The 16,874-nt window shown below is 57.0% G+C and overlaps 1 protein-coding gene across 4 annotated transcripts in view; it reads left to right on the top strand.

The window, feature by feature from the left end:
* The first annotated feature begins 240 nt into the window (after positions 1 to 240).
* Positions 241 to 16,874, top strand: part of SOX13 (SRY-box transcription factor 13) — a 48,160-nt gene continuing 31,526 nt past the window's right edge. For all 4 annotated transcript variants that reach the window (XM_070397043.1, XM_070397042.1, XM_070397044.1 and 1 more), the window contains exon 1: positions 241 to 754. The gene's annotated coding sequence lies outside the window, so the exon portion shown is untranslated. The remainder of the gene's footprint in view (positions 755 to 16,874) is intronic.

Genomic DNA, 16,874 nt, shown 5'->3' with positions numbered 1-16,874 from the left:
GGAGTCGGCAGAATCCCCGTCTTTTTAATATTCTCTCCGCCCCCATCCGCCCCCGCCGCTCAGGAGCTCAGCGCTCCCTTCTCCACCAGAGGTTTCCAGCTGTTGATGCCAGGATGGACCTGGCTGCAGGGAGGAGGAGGGAACTCTCTGTCCCTCCCTCCTCCGTCTCCCCACCCTTCCTCCCTCCTCCTCCCCTTGCCCGCCGTGTCTCCCTCCCTCTTTCTCCTCTGAGGCTGTGGAGTCGCCGCGCCGCCGAGAGCCGCGAGCGCCCGGCTCCGGGTCCCGCTCGGGAGTGAAGTGTGGGTGCGGGTGCCGGCGCCGCCCGGAGCGGCGGGCCGGGCTGAGGCCGGCGCAGCGGTCAGCGCGGAGGCTCGTCCGGGACTGAGCCCGGGCGCGGGGCCGGAGAGCCGGAGAGCCGGGGAGCCGGGCGGCGGGCCGGCGCCGCGTCCGGGCGAGTCCGGGGCAGGAAGGCGGCCGCAGCCGAGGGCAGAGGGCAGAGGGCGGAGAGGCCCGGCCCGCGGAGAGCCCCGCCCGGGACGCAGCCGTCCGCTGGGCGCGCACCCGGTCGGCCCGGAGTCCGGAGCGAGTCGCTGGCCGACGGCGGGGGGCGTGCCCCTCCCAGCCCCGCGCCGGCCGCTGCGCGGCGGGGCATGTGAGCGGGAAGCCGGGCTGCGGCGCAGGACGACGGCGGAGCAGCAGCGGCAGCAGCGGCAGCGCGGAGCCCGGAGCGCGGAGCCCGGCGCCCGGCTGAGTAGTAAGTGCTCCCCTCGCGCCCCCTCCCGCCCGCGGAAGTTTGACACTCGCGCCCCCACGGTTCTGGGCACACGCGGCTCTCATCCCTGCGAGTTTCCATCCTTTGCAAAGTTTTCCCAGGAAGGACGGATCCCCTGCCGCCCCCAGCAGCGCCGGCCGGCGGGGGCTCCTCGCGGGGAGAGGCAGGGTGGTCGTGGAGAGGGGGGCCGCCTGGCGAGGCCGCGGGTCGGTGCCTGTGCGCCCCGCGCGAGCCGCGCTGGCGGGGTCCCCGCGCCCGCGCCCGGCCGAGCGGCACCAGGTCTTTCACAGCATCCTGTCCGCTCGCCCGGTTCAAGGACTTCCCAGCAGGAAGCCGAGGCGACCTAGGAGCGCCCCGAGTGGGACTCCGGGGCCGGCGCCGAGACGAGGTTCCCCCGCCCCGCCCTGTGTGTGGGGTGCGGGGCTCCCGCCAGAGCCACCCTTCCCACCCTCCAGGTCGGCTCCCCCGCCGACCAGCCGGGCGCTGCATCCTGTTTGTTTTCTGCGCCGCTGCTCCCGTCTCACCCCTCCCGCCTCCCGCCTCCCACCTCGTCTTCTTCCTACAACCCCCACCTCCCGCCTGGAGATGGTCGTAGGTGAACCTTTTCTTCCCGGTTTCACCGTCAGAGCAGATCGTGCCGGGGGTGGAGAGGTGGGGGTGGGGGCGGTCACTGTTCCCAGCAGTTCGCCATTGTTTTCCCACCCCGCGCGTTCGGTACGTAAACACACACACATTCTCTCTCTCTCTCTCTCTCTCTCTCTCTCTCTCTCTCTCTCTTTCTCGTTCTCTCTCGCCCGCTCGCTCGCTCGCTCGGTCTGTGTCTCCCTCTGCTTCACACGCGCGCACACATTCTGCTTCGAGTCCCGAGACGCGCGGGGATCGTCCGCGGGGTCTCCAGCTGCGGGACCCAGCGGGGCGGCTGCTTCGTTACGGATCTGGGGCTGGGGCGGGGGGGGGGGGGGGGGTGGCCGGGTCGTGGGGGGGCCGGAGAGCCCCGGGCGGGGCGGCGAGCTGTGCCTGGGCGGGAAGTGAATTTTGAACTTCAGCCCCGACCTTCCCGGGAGGACCCCAGCGCACGAGCGGCGGCTCCCGCCCGCGGGGTGGACGGCAGCTGCAAGGACTCCAGCGGCGCTCTTGGCAGCCGCCTCCGGGACAGGGGCTCGGAGGAAGCCGGGGAGTTTTCCTGGGAAGTTTGCTTGGATTCTGTGGGAATTTCCGGGCGGGGCGCCTCGGCGCTGGTGAAGGGTCTGGCGAAAGCCGGCAGAAAAGATGCTGCTGCTCAGGGGGGCGTTTCCAGGGACCCTGGCTTCCACCGGCTCCCTTAGGAGGCGGCGCTGCAGATGCCGGGATTCAGGACATGAGGGACCTAATTCCCCCGCCAGCGCGAGCCTGGGCGAGTCCTTTAACTTTTCTAGATTTCCCCTTATGCCAGATGGGCAGAGTTAAGCACACAGCCTTGAAATGGGTATCCAATAATTAGTTAAAGAATAGTGGTTTGAAAGGAAAATTCAAAGAGAATAGTGGTTTGCAAGGCAGGAGCTGCAGGAGGGCAGGGAGCCCTCTAATCGTACCGCTGACAGCCAGGATAGCTTAGCGGTTGAGAGCCAAGGCTCTGGAGTAGAGCCTAGGTATTGCCACTGGCAACAGGATCTTGAGCAGTCTGACCTACTACTCTGTGCCTCACTTTGCTTGTCTGTAAAATGGGTTTAATAGGAACAGGACCTACTCCATAGGGTTGTCTTGAGGATTAAAAGCCTTGATAAAGCAAAGAGTGCCTGGCACATACTAAGTGCTGGGGAAATGTGAGCTGTTCTTGTCGTTATTACTAACCTGACCTTCTACTGAACCCAGAGAGCGCTTCTGGATTGTGCTCATTTAATCAGTTATAATAATTGTCCACTTCTGAGAAGGAAGAAACCTCACACTTCCCACCCTTTCCTGTTTTCAGCTGGTTAAATCCTCCCTTACTCCTTTTCTCCTTCCATCTTGTTAATTCTTTTATCTTTTCTATCTTGCCCCCCTTCCTCCCTCCCTCTCTTCCTTCACAATTTTTATGAAAGGTAGTTCATTCCCTCCTTTAAAAAAAAATCAATCTTGGCCCAACTGCAGTGTTCTCAGTGGAAATCAGGCCCCAGGAAGGAAGTGCCTCCACGGGTGCCCCCTGAGTACAGGGCCTGGGCTGCTGGCTCATGGATTGGATGTGCATTTGTGTCTCTGGGGTTGGGTGACTTTCCAGAGAGAGGAGCCCAGGTGTGTAGGGCCCCGGGGAAGAGGCAGGTGGGCCGGGCTGGGCTGGGCCGTTCCTGGGGAAGGCAGCGTCTGTGTTGCCTGTTGCCGCGTCTCACTTGGGAGCCTGGAATATCCCAGCGGCCCGGGTGGAATGGATATGGGATTTTGGGTACATGATGGGCCACAGTTTCACCTCCCACTCTCCATCTGCATAGAGAGTATTTTCTAGGAATTTGGGTTTGTCACAGCTCCTGGGATTCTGGACTCTGAGCTGGGGACGAGGGAAGAGCAGGCAGCTGCTGGCCACCCACGCTGTCTCACACAATGGGCTTTCTCTCCTTCCTCTGACCCTCCGACTCCTACCCCAGGCATGAGGGAGGATGGCCAGGTGATTGGTGATTGGTGCTTGGCGATCCTGCAAGTGGGCGTCCAGTGAGGAGAACCAGCCAATGCAGTCATCCCCATTCATTCCTTTAACAGAAATTTGTTGAACACCTACACGAGCGAGCGGGCTCCAGGGGTGAAGTCGGGTGGTGTGCCCACCTTCAGGGAGACTTCTTTCTAGTGGGAGGCGACAGGCAATGATTTGAAATAAGTAACCAAGACAATATTAGGTCTATGTGATGTGAAAGAAACACAACAGGGTGATAGGATAGAGAACATATGTGTGTAGGGGGGTGGGCAGGGGTGGCCCTACTTTGGGAAGCCAGTGAGAGCCGCCCTGGGGAGAGGACAGCTCAGTGAGGCCTAAAGGATGAGAAGGAACCAGTGGCACAAAAAGGAAGGAAGCCAGTGAGAAATTGTTGAGGCCAGAACTGGGTTTGCAACAGCAGTGTGGCCGGAGGGGGCTGGAGAAATCAGAGGGGTGCGGAGCCTGGTCACTGGGACCTGGTAGGACGGACTGGTCAGGAGCCTGGGTTTATGGCCAGGGCGATGGAGGCCAGTGGAGAGGGGAGTGACAGGGTCTGATTTATGGTTTTAAAGGTTAGTTGGTACACAAGAAATGGTCATCAGAGTTGCCCCAGGGGAGGGAAGCGGAGGCTGAGGGATGGATGGAGGAAAGATGGTGTTCTCGCCGGAGACGCTTTTGTCCTTTCTGACTGTAGTACCATGTGCTTGTATCAACTATACCCCCCCTCTCACCAAACCCAAACCAAATAGCGTCATTAAAAAAAAGGTTAGTTTATACACTGGAAACTATATAATAAAAAGGGTAAAAAAACGGCATAAAACTATCATATAGTACTGATCTCGTGAAGGTAATGGGGTGTTTACACACGTGCAGGATGCACACAGAAAACTAGAAGGCTGCCTTTTTACAGCGGTTAACTAGATCCTGGACATAGGGTGGTTTTTACTTCCTTTTGTATCTTCTGTCGATTTTTCCAATCTTCTACCATGGTCCCGAACTGCTTTTATAGGTGGGGGAAAATGTTAAAAAGATTGCTTCAGCTGCTGAGAGGGTAGCCTGAAGCGGAGCAAGGACAGAAGCAGAGGCCTGCGAGGAGACTGATTCGGAATTGAAAGGATGCCTTGGATTAGGGGGGCCAGCGGGACATTGTTCTGGAGGTAGAGCCAACAGGTCTCACTAACGCCTTTGCCCAGAATGATGTTCTGCTGCTGCCTGGAGCTTTGTAATCAGGAGTGTGGGAATCAGTGATGTGAGGGACCATAACCAGTGCTGCCTTGGCTTTGGAGATGACTCAGATTTCAGCTACATTCTTATCCCCATTTTAACTCCTGGTAGAGATGGGGGGCGGGGGAGATGACGTGGGGCCCCTCCTGAATATTTTGCTACTTTATTAGCAGATTCAGGGCAACATGATGTGTAAAGGGCTGTGGGGTACATGCAGTACATAACATCTCTGAGCCTCAGTTTTCCAATCTGTGAAATGGGACAATAACAATGAGAATCCCTATCACTTAGAACGTCTGGGCAGTCTCTGCAGTAGGGGGTCCGTGAATGGTATGGGTCTGGAGTTTGCTGTTGCCAGACAAGTATTTGCTTGGGCTACACTTGATTCTGCAAAGGTCTTTTCCTCTCTGGGGGTGCTGTGAGATTGGCCCTTTTTGGGGAGCTCCCTGAGTAGGTCACTAGGAAGCTGAAGCTGATGCCTCTGGAAAAAGTGGAATTGAAATGCAGCTGTGCCCTCGCGCCCCTCCCCCAGCCACATTCAGGGGTAAAGCTGAGTGTTTGCAAAGGGCTCTGCGCTGGGAAGGCCTGGCCAGGCCCACAGCAAATCGTGCTTTGAATGAGAATTATTGCTGTGCTTGGTGTTTGCTTAAGAGGGCTCGCTCCTGCCGGAACTTTTGCTGGTCCCCTCTCTGGAAGCGGATGTGTTAGCCAGGTAGGCTGTCACAGTGCCTATCGCCAGGCGGGGAACCTGGGCCCATGATGATCACTTTAAGGGCTCCTGCCCTCTCCCTGTTCCCAAACAGGAAGACATGCCTGGATGGGAGTCTTTGCCTGGGCGACCCCATTGTGAAAATTTTAAAAATTTATTAATTGATTTTAGAGAGAGAGGTCGGGGGGAGAGGTAGAGGAAGAGAGCGAGAGGAACATCGATTTGTTGTCCCACGCATTCGTTGGTTGATTCTTGTATGTGCCCTGACAGGAATTGAACCTGCAACCTTGGTGTATCAGGACGACACTCTAACCCACTGAGCTACCCGGCCAGGGCCAGGGCAACCCCATTTTGAGTGCCTCTTCTTTGGTCCTTCTTCCAGCTCCTTGGAAAGACTTGATTGAGGGGGTTTGTTATAGGCAGCTCAGTAGGGCCACCATCAACCTCCTCTAGTTTCTGTGGTCATGCTCTGACAGAGCAGTTTCTTCAAAAATTCAAATGCTTTCTCTGAGCAGCGGTGATGCTGTAGTTCCCTCCTGAGGGTGGAGCGGAGAGGGGAGGAGTGAGTGCTGGTCGGCCTGAGTGCCACGGACCCGGCCCAGAAACCCACAGGACCATCTGTGCGCCAGCCTCTTGGTGATGAGGCCTTTGCGGCTCCCCCAGGAAAAGGTTTCATCCCCCTGCATGGTCCACAGCTCGGAACCCCGCAGTTACCATCTGCTAAGCTACCCCTGACACACCTCTGGTTGGTGACCTGCCGTAGCTGGGAGGGGCCGGGAGCCTGGGCCCCTTTGCTCTCCTAGGTGCTGTAAGGGAGGATTTTGGGTGGACCCAGAGAAGGGGCAGCACAGTGGTTAGACCTCCCAGGGGCTGTGAGGTGAGGAGGAAGTGGCCGGGGCTTCCCCTGCCTCCTCCCAAGGTCATCTGTGGGCAAACCCAAGGCCTGGACGCAGCCCAGGATGTGCTGTGTGCACTTGGGGACAAGCTAGGAGGACAGGGGCTGAGAATTGTACCCAGAGGTTGAAGGTTCCAGCCAGAAATGTTTTATGGGGCTGGGGGGCAGGGAGGTGGGGGGAGAGGTGTGTGTGGGATAGAACAGGAGAGGCAGGAAGAAGTGGGGACAGTCTCTCCAGCGGCCCCCCTTTTTCCTAAATAGCATCACTGCCCAGGTGCTTTTGTCACCAGGAAGCCTGAGCAGGCCATGAACTAGGAATCCGGTTCCCTTGCCCTTGACACACTACAGCATTCCGACTCCCCTCCCTAAACAAGTGGCCTTAGCATTTAAATGGCCTTGGCATAAAGCCCCATAAACAGCCTGGGGGGTTGTGGCCCAGTTTGGGGAGAGGGGCTTAGAGTTAACGCCCACCTTGTCCCCGCTGTGTCTTCTGGGGAGATGTCCACGGTTGGGTGCATTTCAGTATTTAAACTTGAGGAGAGGAGACCCGGAGGGGGCCACAGCCTGGGCAGGAACCCTTGGCCTCCTTCCCCTGGTGGTTTAGCTCGGTGATCCCTGCCAGGCCCGGAGCTCCCTGGGGGATCCGCCCCAGAGGAGGCCAGACTGGGCTCCTCCCCCGCCCTCCCCCTTAACTCCCCCATCCCCGCCCCTGCTTGACTCAGAATGGAATGTGCAGCCTGTGGAACTGGATGGGGTGAAAACTGGTTCCCGGAGGGCCTGATCCGGCCCCCTCCTGCCCCTCCACAAGGGGGTGGGGGACCCTGGGGCCAGGTCCAGTTCCTTGGCAGGGCTAGAGGTGCCCCTGGCTGTCCCAGACCCTGTGCTGAGCTGGGGCAGAGGTAGATGCCACGGAGGCCCAGGTCCAGCCATTTGAAGGGGGTAGGTAGCCCAAGACGAGGGTGGGTGGCCAGGGTGAAACAGGCAAAGCAGACCTGCTCCCCCAACTCCCGGAGCTGGCTGGCCTGCCCTGGTCCCACAGCCTTTGGTGACTTCTCTTTTAGAAATTGTGGCTCATACTTATTTTCTTATTTCTATAGTTTCCAAATGCCCAACAATGTTGTACTTTTGTAATCAGGGTGGAAAGAATTTGAAATATATCTAGAACGGACAGTGAGACAGAAAAAGCTGTCATCAGTGTACTCCCTGGAAGACCCAAAGGAGTCGAGTCTCGGCCAACGCCAGAATCTTCTGCAGAAAGGGGGTCCCTGGCAGGAGAGGTGACGGTGGAATAGGAGAGGAAGCCTGTAAGCCTGGACTGATTCCTTTAGGGGACGGTTGGGTGGTCCCCCGGGTGGGCTCAGCTTGGGTGGGCGGCCCAGGTACCCAGGCCCTCGAGGCTCCTGCGTTGGCCCTGGCACCTGGGTGGAGCTAGGAAATGGAGAGAAGCCTTGGCTGAAGCTCACCTCACATGACTCCAAAGAATTAACTCTTGCCCGGCCCGTCCCGGCCAGTCGGTTGAGTGTTGTCCTGTGCCCCGTAAGGTTGCCCTTTTGATTCCGGGTCAGGATACATGCCTGGTTTGGGGTGCGACCCCCAGTTGGGACACGTACAGAGGGCGCAATTGATGATTCTCACGTCCCTCCAGCCCCCCCCCCCCCCATGTCCTCCTGTGAGGAGTAAATAAAAATGAACTCTTGTCTGGCCACACAGGCAGATCCTGTGCCCTCCCTCCTCAGAGTGCAGAGTGAGGGAAGTTTTGTTTCAGGGTGTGGGGTGCGACGCTCTCTTAACCTTGCCCCTCACCGCCCTGTTGAGAGCCTGAAGCCATTCACTCAGCCCTGTGAGCTTTGGTTCTGGGCCTGTCCCTGGAGAGGTGCGGTGGGTGGGGAAGGAAGGGGGAATAAAAGGTTAGTGGGAGGGGCTGGAAGGAAGCCGGTGTGCAGGTACAACCAGGCCCTCAGAGGCAGGTGGGGTGAGGGGAGTGGGGAATGAATAGGGAGCTGTTGAAAGAAGAAGGGAGGGGCCCCTCCAGCCCCGGCCATTTCTCTGGCTTACCCGGCTCGCTTTTTCTTGGCTGGTGGAGAGGGTGTGCGTGCATGTGTGTGTATAGGCAGCAGGTGGGGACTCAGCCTCCTCTGGCGCCTGGGGGACAGGCAATGTCTCTGGAACCCCAGGGAGACAGTGGGGACCTTAGACCAAGCAGGAAAGGGGGAGAGTGGGCAGAGAAAGAGAGCCAGGCAGCCGTGGAGCCTTGCTGCGCCCCGGGGAGCCAGAAGGGGGGCCCTCTTCGCCTCCCTCCTCGCTGAGCTCCAGTCCCCCGGAGCCTCTGGGCCCCACACAATTGGGGTTTCCACCCCAGTCTATCGGGAGAGCAGCAGGCAGTGGGCAGTCACCCTCCTTCCCTCCTGTCTCTGAGCTCAGCGTCCTCCTCCTGTCCTGTGAGCATGGAACCAGGGCCACCCTCACACCAGGAGTGGGTGGTGTGGGAGTCTGGCCAGGGTGAGGAGTGGTAGGGAAAGAGTTAGGGGCGGGGGCTGTGGGCTCTGCTAGCTGGGGCTGGTGGGGCAGGGAGGGAGGCCTCTCCTCTTGGTTCCGGGGTTCAGGAGATGGGCTCAGCCTTCACTCACCCGGACCCTCGCCAGGAAACAGGGTCAGAGGACAGAGGAAGGAATTGGGTCCCAGCGGGCCCGGGGCAGAGGCACGTAGCAGGAGAGGGTGCTCTTTGGTGTCGGAGGAAGTGAAGGGATGAACTTGACTGCTGTCTGCCAGAGCATGACTGCAGGAAGTATGAGTCCAGGTGCGCGAGGCTCTTCGCGTTGTGCCAGGCCCCGTCGGCACAGCTGTTCTCGATGGCCGCGCTGGAACTGGCTCAGCACCGGGGCCAGTTGCTCTCATGGTTGCTCTAATGCAACTAATGGTTGTTTCTTGTTGTCTTTGATCTTTAATTTGTAGTAAATATTATTTTTAATTATAGTTAGCACACAATAGTATATTAGTGTCTGGTGTACAAGAGAGTGAACCAACATTTATATACCCTACAGAGTGGGCCCCCACGAAGTCTAGGAACCATCCGTCATTATACATACTTATCATGTTATTGACTCTATTCCTTCTGCATTACATCCCGTGACTTAAAACTGGAAGTTTGTACTTCTTAATCCTCTTCCCCTTTTCTACCCAACCCCCCTCTCTCTGGCAACCATCAGTTTGTTCTCTGTATCTGTGAGTTTCTGTTTTGTTTGTTTATTCATTTATTTTGCTTTTTAGAGTCTACATGTGGGGTGGGCAAAAGTAGGTTTACAGTTGTGAGTATGTGAAGCACAGAGTTTATTCTTGTGTTATTTATTATTTGTATTATTTTCCATACAAACAACTGTAAGCCTACTTTTGCCCGCTCCATATAAGTGAAAAGATAAGGTATTTGTTTTTCTTCTCTTTTTTTTGTGTGCAAATTTTATTTATTTTAAATGTGTATATATGTATATTATTAATTTCAGAGAGGAAGGGAGAGGGAGATAGAAACATCAATGATCAGAGAGAATCATTGATTGGCTGCCTCCTGTATGACCCACTCTGGGGATTGAGCCTGCAACCCAGGCATGTGCCCTGACTGGGAATTGAACTGTGACCTCCTGGTTCATAGGTCACGCTCCACCACTGAGCCAAACCGGCCGGGCCGGTATTTGCCTTTCTGTCTGACTTATCTCACTTAGTATAATGCCCTCTAGGTCCATTCATGTGTAGCAAATGGTGAAATTTCATTCTCTTTTATTGCTGAGTAATAGTCCATTGTGTTTGTGCCACAACTTCTTTGTCCATTCATCTATCGATGGCACCCAGGTTGCTTCCGCAGTCAGGCTACAGTAAATGCTGCAATAATGAACATAAGTGTGCGCATGTCTTTGTAAGTTAGCGTTTTGGTTTTTGGGGGCTAAATACCCAGAAGTGAAATTGCTGAGTCATACTGTAGCTCTATTTTTAATTTTTTGAGGAACTTCCATATTGTTTTCCATAGCGGCTACGCTCATTTACATTCCCGCCGGCAGCACGTGAGGGTTCTTTTCTCCACATCCTCAATAACACTCGTTTTTTGTTGTCTTTTTGGTGATAGCTGTCTGACAGGTGTGAGGTTGGGGCCTATGGTTTTCATAATGTAAATTCCCTTCTTTTCTACCACCTGGACTGAGAGCTTCTCCTCAACATGCCACCCCCAATCTAGAGGTGATTCTTGGCTGTTGATTGACGCAGAGCTTGGGAACCAGAACTGACGGGAGGGCTTGTGTGCAAGCGTGGGTGCGAGTGTGTTGGGCGGCTTAGAGAGAGGGTCTAGAGTTGGACTGACACCACCTTCCTGTGGAGTCGGATAGTTGGCCACAGGTACAAAGGGCCTTGTGATTCCTCAGTCAAGGCTGGTGGGGTTTAGGTTGGGGCGGGAAAGACTGACGGCAGCCCTTTAGCTGGTCTCCAGCCCAAGGGTCTTCTCTGCCTCCTTCCTTCTCCCTCTCCTGTCATGAAAACTCACCCACCCCTTGCCCTTCAGGACCCTTGACTTTGCTGATTGGGGTTTACCAACCTAAATTCATGTCCTGGTGACAAATTAGCAGGTACCTCCTGAGCACAGGAGCCTTTTAACCAGCCACGGGCCTTATTAGGCCAACGGGTGATTGACAGAGCGGGAGGGTGTGGGGTGGAGTGGATGGATGTTGGGGCGTGTGGGGGCCTGCTCCGTTCGCCCATACACTCAGCATATGTGTCGGGAGCGCCTGCCTCCAGGCTGTGCCCGCTACACTGGGGCTATGAGACCAGCCTAGCCATTACACGGTTTTGAGGAAGATAAAGAGAAATAAATAATCGGTTGGCTACTGACTGACAAAAGTGAAGATAGGGAGGTGCAGGGTAGAGGGCTTCTGGGAGCGCCCAAGAGGGGCACCACAACCAGCTTTGGGCAGTCAGGGAAGGCTCCCTGTAAGAGGAAACATAAAGACCTAGAGAATGAGCAGGAGTTAGCTTGGCAAGAACAAGTCAGAAGAGAAGGTTTTAAGGGCAGATCCCCTGGTCATCCTGACTTTGGGGGGGAGGGTCAGTGTAGAACATTCAACGACAGGGTGGCTAGGGGCTCCCGGCACCCAGAGGCCTTGCTCAGCTGTGAGTTGTGTGTGCCAGCACAGGGGGGAGCATTATTTTTTGGGGGGGAGGGGAGGCGGGTGACTGCCTATGGTGTGGTGCTGCGGTTCAAGTGGGACTTGGGCACAGTGTGGTGTGTGGCCCAAGCAGCCCAGGTACTGGAAGCCCGAGCCTCTCCTAGGAAAGGGTGCAGGGGTGGGAGGGTCGGTTGCAGGATTGCCAGGGCCAATTGCGAATTAACCAGGCTGGCGTTAAATGCCTTTGCTGCTTTCCTCCTCCCCTCCCGCTCCTCCCTGCCCTCCCGAAAATCAACAACTGTGTCAACAGCAGGGTGATTGTGCTTGGCCGGCAGCCTCCAGGGCTGCCAGGACTGGGCAGGTGCTGGCAGGGGCTGCCGGAGCCCCACCGGGAAGCAGGCCGGGCCTGGCTGCCAGGGCTGCAGGATAAACAAGGCCGCACACAGGCGGCCGGGAGGGAGGCTGCAGGCAGCAGGGAGAACAGGTGTCTCAGGAGCGAGGCAGACACAAAGGACCTCTTGTCTCCTCCCCCTGGGCCCCAGGGAGCAGCCCCCTCCTCCAAGCCCAAGACCGGGGGTCAGGTCAGCCAGGGGCTGCTGGGGGTGAGGGAGGGGCAGGGGCTGACCTCCAGGCTCCCCCTGCCCCTTGCTGCTTGTTTTTTCTTGCCCAAGACGAGGTGAAACCAGTGCTGACTGGGTGCAGGAAGGTGGGGTGGTGGCGGAGTCGGCCCCACTAGCCCCACCCATCACGAGGCCACTGTGCGTCCGTCTCCCACCACCGGAAGGCCTACAGGACTCCTCACCCCCTGGGGGTGCCCAAGGAGGAAAAGGGTGGGAGATGGGAAGGGCACCTGCTGCTTTGGGGAGGAAACATAAAGACCTAGAGAATGAGGAGGAGATAGTTTGGCAGGAGCAATGTCCGTAGTGATGGAAGGCGGGGCGACAAGTAGGGCGACTTGGGCCAAGGGGGGTTCCAGGTGGTTGGGGTGTGGCAACACCTTCCTCCCTCCGTACAAACCTTTACGGAGCACCAACCATGTGTTCGGATCGGGGGAGGCAGGAAAACTATTACAGTGCCAGCACAGACTGGCAGATTCTGGAGCCGACTGCCTGTGTGGTCTTTTGTAGGTAACAAACTCCGAGTCTTGGTTTTCTCGTCTGTAACATGGGGGAGATAGTAGTTGCTGCCAGTGGGGCTGTTGAGATGGTGAAGTGTGAAGAGATGCCTGGTGTGGTGCCTGGTTTATAGTAAGGACTGCATAAGATTAGGCCGTTATTGTCCCTGGCTCAGAGAGCAGCCGGAGCCTGGGAAGTAGACGGTAAGAAATCATTGCATTCCGGCCAAGTACTAGAGACCAGGATGTCCGAGGGCCTAATTCTGCTAGGATTATCAGAGAGTGATTTATGAAGGCAGGGAACATTTGAACTGGGCTTTGAGTGAGGTGTAGGAGTTTTCCAGTCAAGAATGTAGGATGGACCTTCTAGGCAGGGGCACCATGTGAGCCAGCCCCCAGAGCACATGTTTATGTCTATACTAGAGGCCCAGTGCATGAAATTCGTGCACAGGTAGGGTCCCTAGCAGCTGCCGGCTGCCGGCTGGGGCCTCCCTTCCTCTGTCTGCCTGCCGCTGCCACCAGCCTGGGCCTCCCTTCCCGCAGTTGGCTGGCTGGCCCGGCCCCTTGGTCGAACTCTCGGTCGAGGGGACAGTTTGCATATTAGGCTTTTATTATATAGGATTATAGATTTGTGAGGACAGCAGCTGGAAGGATGGCCGGGGCAAGGCTGAGAAGGGCCTGCAGGTCAGGCAAAAGTCTAGGCTCATCCCCGCTTACTGCAGGGTGAGCTGCCGATTTTGGTCGTCACCAAGTGTCTTTCCTCCGCCTCCCCACTCCAGTGCATTATGAAAAATTCAGTCTCACTCGCTCTGGAATAGTCTTCACTTTATAGAGAAGCAGGATTGTTTAGTGAAAACATCACTGAGTTTAAGGGTCAGATAGTTCTGGATTGGAAGCTTGTGGATTTTGAATCTCGGTTTTGGGCCATCTACCTAATTTCTTTGAGCCGTGTGTAATGTGATCGCCCCCGGGGCCGGGTGACTGTGAGTATTAGAGAGAAAGGTGTGCCAAGTCCTGCCGTTCCCGGGTGCACAGCAGACGAGCTGTGAGGGACCCTCCGCGTGGTCCTGCCAGCATCAGAATCCATCTCTCTATCTGGGCCTCTGTCTCTCTAATATCGAAAAAACTGTGCGTCTCCTTCCTTCCATGATTTCGAACTGGCAATGGACTATGGGTAGATCAGTCAGCGGGAAGCCCAGGACCAGATTGGCCTCCCCAGGGCAGCACGAGGCCTGCTGGACTGAGGCGGAGGGAGCTGATGCAAGTGGCTGTGGCAGGGATGCCAGTTCAGGTGCTGCTCCCCATGCATCGGGCAGTGGGGCCCCCATCCTGCCTTTGCCACGGGGTGAAGCCCTCCAGGGGCCCCCTGACATCTTCCTGTGACTGCAGTGCTGGTGTTTGTGGGCCGGTGGGCACCGCGGAGACCGAGGCCCCGGTCTGCCTCCAGCTTGTGTGTCCTCAGGCCTGTCGGTTGGCCTCTCGGAACCTCGCTTTTCCCATCTGCAACTTGGGAAGGCCCAGCGGGACCCCACCCGGGATGAAACGAGAATGCTGCGCTGCTGTGGCAGCGGTCAGGCGAGGGTGAGGATAGCCACCCTGGTCATTTCAAGCTCCAGATGTGCAGCCAGACCCTTCGCCGCAGTCCCACATCTGCACTGGGCCCGGTGCCTCCCAACACGAGTCAGGAAGGGCCGAGAGTTTCTGCCCATTTTGTGGATGAGGAGACTGAGCTTTGGAGATGGGAGCGCGTCCAGGTGGCGGGGCTGCCTTGTCCCGCGGTGGCTGTGGGTGTGCAGGGGCAGCTGTTCCGCGTGGTGTGTGTGACCCTGAGCAGAGCCAGTGGAACCACTCTGGGATTTGCCGCAGCGCCCCCTGGCCTCCTGCCACTGGTTTTGAGGATTTGGTGATGGGAAGGGCGGGGGCGGGCACTGAAGAGTATCTGGAGCCCATTGGGTCTCCTGACCTTCCAGGGAGCCCATCCCGAGACCGATCGGAAGGGTGTTTGCTGGGCAGGGGCCACCATTGTCTCCCTCATTTGCCACCTTGGCTGTGCCCGGCGTGGGCACATCTCCGTTTCCTCCTCCTTCTCTGCACTCGGGTTTCTCAGGTGGCTGTGAGGTGAGGTGAGGCCAAGAAGAGAACGTGGTGCGGAGGGGATGCCGGGAGAGGCAGAGGGGACAGTCCTCTGGGGACTGACCCTGGCCAGCTGGGCAGACAGCTTCCTCGTAGCCCCGAGTGAGAGAGCGGCAGAGAGAGCAGCAGTGACCCTTGGATTTCCTTAAGGTCCGTGTACATATTTACATGCAATTTGCATATAACCAGTACGCTGAACACAGTTTTATAATCCATCTCCAGGCACATTCAGATTTGCCTTTTATACTGTTGCTCTTTGTGAAGATGGCTGCTTCTGGCTGTTTGATCTTGTTTACGCTGTCTCACGCCTGTGCCATTTCTCCCCTGACCCTCTCTCCAAGGGCAGGTGACGGGGGACAGAGTCAGCTCAGGGTCCCCCGCTATAGAGTCGCCTTCCCTGCGGGGCGTACCGAGGGCTGGACCAGCCACTGCTCTTCAGCAAGGACATCCAGGCCCCGCTGTCCCCACTCCCAGAGGCAACCCTCATCCGTGAGTGGGGACCAGGGCGCCTTTGCACACAGGGACACTGTGCTTGGCACTTAGCAAGTGCTTAGTAAATGTGAGGCTGAGTAAAATGAGAGAAGTCGCTCCTTGGGGCCTGGCTTTTGTGCCCATGACTGGAGAGGCTGGTGGGGAGAAGGGAGCCCCTGGGGTCCTGGGGTGGTGGAACCCATTTCCCTCTCCGGCTGTGGTTAAAGGGGCATTGCTTTCTCTTCTGACCTTGCAGGAAATAGTGTTGGGGGTCAGAGGAGCCGAAAGGAAGGGCCAGGCCCTCTATTATTTTGTTTTCCAGATCGAGAATCTGTTATTAGCACAATTTATGACATCCAGGTCTCCAGCCAAGCACATTCTGTTCCCCAGTGTTGGGGAGACTTAGGGACCACGGCGAGAGGCTGAGCAGGAAAGAAGACAAGTCAACAATTTTGTGATTGTGGAGTCTTGGCTTGTGCTAGGGGACAGCTCTAGTTTGGGGCCAGTTTGAGCCCAGGTCTGTGGGGGAGACACCCTTCCGGATGGCATGGCATCCCCACGTGAACCCAAATAGCTCTTGTAAGCAGGGTGAGCGGGCTGCCCTCTCACCCTCATGCCCCCTGGGCCCCGGGCTCCAGATATTTCCCCGTGAAATGGAATCAGGGCACGGACATTCGGAACAGAGTCGCTGTAGTTTGATGTGATGACTGGGCCCGGGAAGACCCCTACAAGGGGAGGAGAGCAGCTGTGCGTGAGAGGACCCCGGAAAGCGGAGGAGGAGCGGGCCAGATGGACACCTCGGTGGAAAGAATGGCGCACAAGCAAAACACCCCCCTCTCTGCAGAAGTGCTGAGCTGGTGGAATTCAGCCCCGCGGCCGCGAGATTGGGGCAGCAGATAGAGCTCTGCGGTGCCTGGGCTGTGTGTGCGAGGTGGTATGTGGGGCTCCCGGAAGACAATGGAGAGGGCAGGAGCTGCACCTGTGGCGCCCCCTCCACCAGGCTGGCCTCCTCGCTTCCCCGGGGTTGTCACCAGTCCCCCTTCCTGGAAGCAAGTCCCCTTCCTCCATCTACCCCTCATGTAAGTTGGTCTCGTTCTTCTCTTGTTTTCCCCTCATCCTCCTCCCAGCCGTTTGGCTTGCAATAGATGCAGCTACATTAGCCTTTCTTCGAGGAATGGGGGGATTTCTCAGGGTCAGGGTTGGTGGTGGCTGATCCCCCAAGGCGGGGAGGGTCCCAGGTCTTTAAGGAGAGTGCACCTCTTTTTTTTAAAAAATATATTTTATTGATTTTTTAAAATATATTTTATTGACTTTTTACAGAGAGGAAGGGAGAGAGAGAGTTAGAAACATCGATGAGAGAGAAACATCGATCAGCTGCCTCCTGCACACCTCCTACTGGGGATGTGCCTGCAACCCAGGCACATGCCCTTGACCGGAATCGAACCTGGGACCCTTCAGTCCGCAGGCTGATGCTCTATCCACTGAGCCAAACCGGTTTCGGCGAGAGTGCACCTCTTAATCGGTCGAATCCTGCAGTCCAGCAGGTCACATGGTTGGGAAGGGCAGACTCGCTGGAGGAGAAGAGGCATCCGTGGGGTTCTGGGAAGAGCCAGGGCAGAGACTGTGTGCATGGGGTGGTGGGGCAGAGGGCTGGGGCAGTGAGAATGGCCTGGCTGCCAGCTGTGAGGCTTGGACTATTCTCTCATTGTTATGCTCACACAGCCTGGGCGGGTACTTGTCCTCTGGTGTTGGCGTCCTTCTCCCTGGCCGGCTC

The sequence above is a fragment of the Myotis yumanensis genome, unplaced genomic scaffold (assembly GCF_028538775.1).
Source record: "Myotis yumanensis isolate MYYU_CA2020_CCGP unplaced genomic scaffold, mMyoYum1.0.hap1 SCAF_17, whole genome shotgun sequence".
Classification (NCBI taxonomy): domain Eukaryota; kingdom Metazoa; phylum Chordata; class Mammalia; order Chiroptera; family Vespertilionidae; genus Myotis; species Myotis yumanensis.
Note: the sequence above shows the minus strand (reverse complement) of the source record. Positions and strands in the feature narration are given on the sequence as shown.